This window comes from Centroberyx affinis, unplaced genomic scaffold (assembly GCF_046629955.1).
Source record: "Centroberyx affinis isolate AG114_WGS23_722 - 3 ecotype Tasmania unplaced genomic scaffold, CSIRO-AGI_Caff_v1 ptg002335l_1, whole genome shotgun sequence".
Taxonomy (NCBI): Eukaryota; Metazoa; Chordata; class Actinopteri; order Beryciformes; family Berycidae; genus Centroberyx; species Centroberyx affinis.
Window position 1 is genome coordinate 61,746 of NW_027280602.1, and position 6,971 is coordinate 68,716.

The 6,971-nt window shown below is 44.1% G+C and overlaps 1 pseudogene; it reads right to left on the reverse strand.

Moving 5' to 3' along the window:
- Window positions 1-4,766: 4,766 nt before the first annotated feature.
- On the reverse strand, window positions 4,767-6,514 carry LOC139655817 (piggyBac transposable element-derived protein 4-like; annotated as a pseudogene).
- Between the last annotated feature and the right edge of the window lie 457 nt (window positions 6,515-6,971).

Sequence of the window (6,971 nt, forward strand, 5' to 3'; positions counted from 1 at the left end):
CAGCCAGCCAGCCAATCATGCTTGTTGTGATGATGAACGTGACTCACGTTCATCATCACAGCAAGCATGATTGGCTGGAAAGACGTGAGAAGAGATGTGTAAACACAGACGTAGGATCCATATTTTACTATCCGATAGCATAGACTGATTACAACTACTAATACTAAGTGTCACAAAATGATCAAATTATCGTACATTTTGGGACTTTTGGCATTATTGATCGTACATCATACAGAGGGCAAAATTATCGTACAAATACGATAATCATTGTACATCTGGAAACGCTGAGGAGGACTGTGACAGCACAACTGTACAAAACAAATAGTTAAATACCGAATAATAAAATATACAATTTCATAGTGTAATAATAATAACAATAATAACAATAATAAATTGCAGAGAGGTAGCTTAAAAGTGCTAGATAGTCCATATAGTCCGTGAGCCAGGACCCCAAATTTGGGCCACCGGTACCATCTGGGGGGAATAATTCTCATAGTGATTTTTGACAAGGTATACACCCCTAGTGCTAGAAAATATGTGATAGCATTGCAGCGGTGGTAGCTTTCTGGGTGTTATAACTCGATTTATAACCCCTTGCCAAAACACACTTTTCAAAACTATACATAGAACAGAATAAAGCATTCTACTTCAAACTGATGGTTCTCTCTTATTATTGACCCTTTCTCTTTGAAAATTGGTGGGAATATAGCTCAGACTATATGTTTTTCAGAAAAGTTGTTAAAATTAGCATCTCTACAAATGTTATCTATTACTGGCAGTGACAACACAGTGACTATATATTACATGAGATGTACTTCTGTTTTCATGAAAGATGTAACAAAAGTTTCCTCTGTACATAACCTAAAGAATGAATACCATGTTTACATATACATAGAGGAAGACCCACCAGCAAATAAATTCCATGACCCAATGAAAACCAACAAGCTGAAAACATTCAGTCATATATGTAAGAAGAGAGAAGTGAAATCAAGTGGGAGGGCGATCATCTTGAAAGCAAGATGATCGACAGGTCTTTGTTTGGACGCATCATAGTGATGGCACAAGGGTGCAGTCTACGTATGGATGATATCCTTTCTCATCCCCTTGGACCATTGCCCTGGGCCCTGTCCACACCAGACAGATTGCTGAGAAAGATAAATCTACTTTGGCCACAACCTTGCAGAAAAATGTAGCAGTAGAAGAGCAACTCCCAGGAAACTCTGCTACAGTGGTTGATGGAATGAACTTGGTCCAAAGAGTGAAAGGTGATCAAGTTGCTTTCAGAGATGTTGCCACAACAATTCTGGGTATGGCTCTGAGGGAAGGCAGTCAGAGTAGCAGAATAGATGTTGTGTTCGACACATACAAGGAGAACTCTATCAAGAATAGTGAAAGATCTCTACGGGGTGAAGAGACTGGTCATGAGTTGCAAGGTATCACAGGCACAGTGGGAGAAGGCCGTTTAAAAACAGTCTTTAGCAGCCTTGTGGGTTAGTGGGAGGTGGGGACAGTGGTGGTTGGCGGAGGGGTGAGGGAGGCTACAGCTCTGGGAAAGAAGCTGTATTTCAGCCTGTTTGTTTTTGAGCGAATTGTCCTGTACCGCTTGCTAGACGGTAAGGGGACAAACAGGCAGTGACCAGGGTGGGTTGTGTCCATGATGATACTGCTAGCCTTCTTCTTCAGTTGGCTAGCATAAACAGTGTCCAGGTTTGGGAGCTCGGTGCTGATAACTCGCTGGGCCGCTTTTACCACATGGTGTAAGTCCCTCCGATCCACGGCTGTGCAGCTGGCGTACCACACAGTCACACAGTGGAAGAGAATGCTCTTGATGGTGCTGCGGTAAAAGTTGACCAGGAGTTGTAGAGGATGTTGGGCCTGTTTCAGCTTCCTGAGGAAAAACAGCCTCTGTTGGGCTTTTTTCACCAGGTGGGAGGTGTTAAGGGACCATGTCAGATCTTTTGTTATGTGGACTCCACCCTCTCCACCTCTTCTCCGTATACGTGGAGGGGGAAGTGGTTGGTCTTCCTGGCTCTCCTGAAGTCTACTATGATCTCCTTTGTTTTGGTGGTGTTTAGGACCAGGTTGTTGTCCGTGCACCACTCAGCCAGATGTTGCACCTCATCTCTGTAGGCCGTCTCCTCATTATCTGAAATCAGCCCCACTACGGTGGTGTCGTCTGCAAACTTCATTATGGTGTTGGAGGAGTGAACTGGACTGCAGTCATGTGTGAAGAGGGTGAAGAGCATCAGGCTTAGCACACAGCCCTGTGGTGTGGTCCAGTGTTCATGATGAGAGTGGCAGAGGTGTGGTTTCCCATCCTGACGTTCTGTGGTCTGTTGGTGAGGAAGTCCATGACCCAAGAGCAGAGTGAAGTTCCCAGCCCAGGTTGTTGAGTTTTTTGACCAGTTTGTGTGGGATTATAGTATTAAAGGTGGAGCTGAATCTACAAATAGCATCCTAATATATGTGAGAGAGAAAGGTAGCAGGAGCGCTGCTGGTGTCCCTCAAACCACCGGTGCTCATTGAAGGGAATACTTCAGAGAAAAAAAATACACCAACGCGTGTCGGCTTGCGCCTTCTTCAGTGTTCACACCCTGAAGAAGGCGCAAGCCGACACGCATTGGTGTATTTTTAATGATTCTAGCCCATTGAATTAAAGGCCTTTTACATTTTTCAAACCTCCTTGAGTGCCTGGACCTGGATTTCTTATGCCATTTTGTTTTTAGTCATCAGTCATCCTAATATATGTGTTTGGATGCTCCAGGTGTGTCAGGGCTGTATGACGTGCGACTGAGACTGCAGGTGGTGACAGCAGCCTGTTGTAGCGAGAGGTTGAATATGTTGGTAAACACCCCTGCTAGTTTGTCTGCACATGCTTTCAGTGTGCGACCCGGCACTCCATCTGGACCTGCTGCTTTTCTGACGTCGACTTTGCGCAGAGTGGATCTCACCTGGTGGTGCTGCAGGACGAGTGTGTGCTCTCCTCCAGGTGGTGCGGTGTGAGGTACCGCTCTGCCATTGTGACTGTCAAAGCGAGCAAAGAACTGATTCAGGTCGTCAGGGAGAGCAGTGTCATTGTTGGGCTGTGTAGTGTTGTTCTTGTAGTCTGTCAAAGCTGAGGGACCTGACATTGCCCAGCTACCAAAATTGGTCTGTAGCTTATTTTATTAATTTGTACCCCCCACCACACCCCACCCTCCCTGAAGCAAATATCAGTCTGCATACATGTAAAAATAATTGTTCTTTACTATAACCATAACAAAGTGTAGTAAGTGCAGTATACTACAATAACTGTAATTCTAACATCAATCAAAAATGTGTTGACAGCATATTAGGTGACAGAAATGCTTGCAAAATTGATAAACAATGGGCCATATTTATCAATATTTACAGTCAATGGTGGAAAGATGATTAAGCCCTTTTGATGAAAGCTATTGAAAACACAAAATATGCATGGCAATTTTTTGTAAGGAATCTTTACAATCAAAGTTAAAGTTGAGTTTTTGAGGAACAAAGTAACATTTAACATTCACAATGATTTGGCTTTGTTTATAAATCATAAGATCATGATAAGGAAAATGACACAGATTAATGAAAAACAGAACACAGATATAATACACAGACGTGGCTGCGTTGTTTGTAAATAATTATACAACAACATATTTGCAACATATTTGCATGTGTATTTACATGGTACCGGACCTGTAAAGTGAAGCAGATCTATTTTCTACAATTTAATAGTAATTCCTATGAATTTACATGGTACCAGACCTGTAAAGTGAAGCAGGTATACTTTCTAAAATTCAATAGTAATTCCTATGTATTTACATGGTAATAATAATAATAATTTTAATCTTTTCAATAATTTCTGATAGAAAGGGTAACTTAGAAATTGGTCTAAATTAGTTTAATTCATTTATTATTATTTTTAAAACAAGAGGGTCCAAAGATGATTTCTTCAGCAAGGGTTGAACTACTGCATGTTTCAGGCTGGAGGGGAAAGAGCCAGTGGATAGTGAGCTGTTGACAATCGAAAGAATATTAGGGCCGACAGTCTGGAATACTTCTTTCAAGAACCTAGTAGGGATAATGTCAAGTGAGCAGGAAGAGGATTTCATGTGCACAATGGTTTCCTCTAAGGTCAGCAGAGAGACTTGATTAAAATGGGTCAGCAAGGCAGGCGGTTCAAAACAGATACAGAGGTCTCTAGTAATAAAATATTATATATTATATTTTATTAATAAAAATGGAGAAGAAACTCTGCACTTTGATAACATTGCACCTTTAGCCCTTGTGTGGTGTTCATATTTTTGTTATTCAGCCAGTGTTCGTGGGTCTGGTGGACCCGCTGCATTTTTGGGTTTTTAATTCAACACAATCAAACAATTTTATGTTAAAATACTCAACAGATGTTTACTCCATCCCAATTACAAGCAATATAAACAGCATATATGGTTAATATTTGCCCTTTACCTTTGTAAGATCACATTTATGAATTAAAGTGCTACTTGTTTTTTGTTTCTTTTTGAATAAAATGTAATAAAAAAAAGAAAATCAATTATAATCAAAATATGAGTGGAAAAAATTCAACAAATTTACAAATGAAGCAAGGTTTTTCATAACTATTGATTTTTATTTATTTGAACTTCATTAGAAATTTAACCCATTCAGGTCAGTTTACACAACACAAGCTGAACACATACAGTAACCATGTCAGTCTAGACAACACATCAGCCCCACTGAACACATTGCCTTTTCATACCAGCCTATACAACACATGAGGGGCAGAGTTTTACTGTGTGTGTGTTGCATATGTACTTCTTGCACTTGATGCATGTATATTGTGTTTTTCTGTCCATCTTGGGTCCACACACTTCACAGCGCTTCTTTTTGTTGCTGCTGGCCGCAACCTAGAATAATGAAAAGATCAGGAATTTTACTAACACCTCTCTCTCTCACAAGGCATGAGTGTCATACATATACTGCAACAGCATCACACACTTACTTCAGGCTCTGCAGATGGTGGTTCTGTAGGTCGGGTGGATGGGGCACCAGCATTCTCCTCATGATGGCTGCAGAGGCTGGGGTTCTTGGAACATGTTGTCTTCTCTGGATTTGAGGTCTCACCAGTGCCTTTCCCAGTTCCTCGAGAAAGAGGCGTCTCCTCTGGAGCTTCCCTCTGTTCCACTCTGGGTTCAGTGCCATCCAGATGACAAAGGCGTTGTACGCTGACATGTCCAATATGTCAAAGAATATCACCAGTGGCCAGCGTAGGGTCCTCCTTTTGCAGCTGTAGGCAGTCACCAGCTTGTCCATGTTGTCCACCCCTCCTTTTGTGGCATTATAATCCATGATGATCTCTGGTTTTTGATGCTCCTGGCCACAGATTCTCCCATCCCTGTGCAGTGTACTCATGAGTACCACATTCTTGCCTTTCTTTGGCACATAGGATACCAGGGACGTGTCAGCCGTGTACACAAACTTGGAAGACTTGACAGGCCTGTTCTTTGTAGTCAGCAGTTGGGGTGGGAGCTCAGACTTGTTTTTCCGTATCGTTCCCACCATGGTCAGCTTCCTCTTTAGGAGCTCCTGTCCCAGCTTGTGCGAGGTAAAAAAAAATGTCGCATGTGATGTTGTGTCCACTGAGTCCCTGAGTCATGTCCAGGACAACTCTCATTCCTTGATTTTTCTCAGGGGCTCCTCCATCAGGTTTCCCTGTGTAGACTTGTAAGTTCCAAGCATATGAGGAAGTGGCATCACAGGCAGCCCAGATCTTTATACCATATTTTGCAGGTTTAGATGGTATATACTGCCTAAAGGGGCAGCGGCCCCTAAATGGCATCAGCTGCTCATCAATGGTGACATTAGGCCCAGGGTTGTAAAACAGGGGGAGGCGGTGCACCCACTTGTCCCACACTGTCCTGATGGCAGCTAGCTTGTCTCTCTGCCGTCGAGCTGGTCTGTCGTCTCGGTTATCAAATCGGATAATCCTGGAAATTATGTGGAAGTTTTCCAGAGACATTGTTGCACGGAAAAGTTCTCTGCCACTTTCTGCATCCCACAGGGATTCTGTGGATTCCCCTTTGGACCTGAAAACTCCAGCAAGGATAAGAACCCCAAAGTAGGCATGTAAATGGGTTTGGTCCATCTCCTTCCACCTCTCTCCAAAAACACGCCTTCCTTCTAAATTAGTGCAATCCAGAATAATTTTCTGGATGGAATCTGGGATGAAAAGCCCAAAAGAAGACTTGATGTCCTGCACATGAGTAACTGCCATCCGTGTTGGCCCTGGTTGCATCCTTATCACATTGGCAGCCATGCGGGCTGCCCTCTCCAACCTGACAACTCCACCCCTCCCCCTCCCCTACCTGTAACCTCTACAGTGTGCTTCACAGCTGACCATGTAAGAAGACAGCTGATGAGACTCCACTCAAGCAAGGCTGCAGGCCCTGATGGTGTCAGCCCCAGGGTGCTCAAAGCCTGTGCCCCCCAGCTATGTGGAGTACTTCACCATGTCTTCAACATGAGCCTGAGTCTTCAAAGGGTCCCCGTGCTGTGGAAGACGTCCTGCCTCGTTCCTGTGCCGAAGACGCCGCGTCCCGCTGGCTCCAAGGACTACAGACCGGTGGCATTGACCTCCCACATCATGAAGACCCTGGAGAGACTTGTCCTGGAACAGCTCCGACCCATGGTCAAGCCACTCTTGGACCCCCTCCAGTTCGCCTACCAGCCCCGACTTGGAGTTGAGGACGCCGTCATCTACCTGCTAAACCGCGTCTACGCCCACCTGGACAAACCGGCGAGCACGGTGAGGGTCATGTTTTTTGACTTCTCCAGTGCTTTCAACACCATCCGGCCGGCTCTACTGGGTGAGAAGCTGACAGCGATGCAGGTGGATGCCCCCCTCGTGTCCTGGATTGTCAACTACCTGACTGGCAGACCGCAGTATGTGCGCTTGCAACACTGTGTGT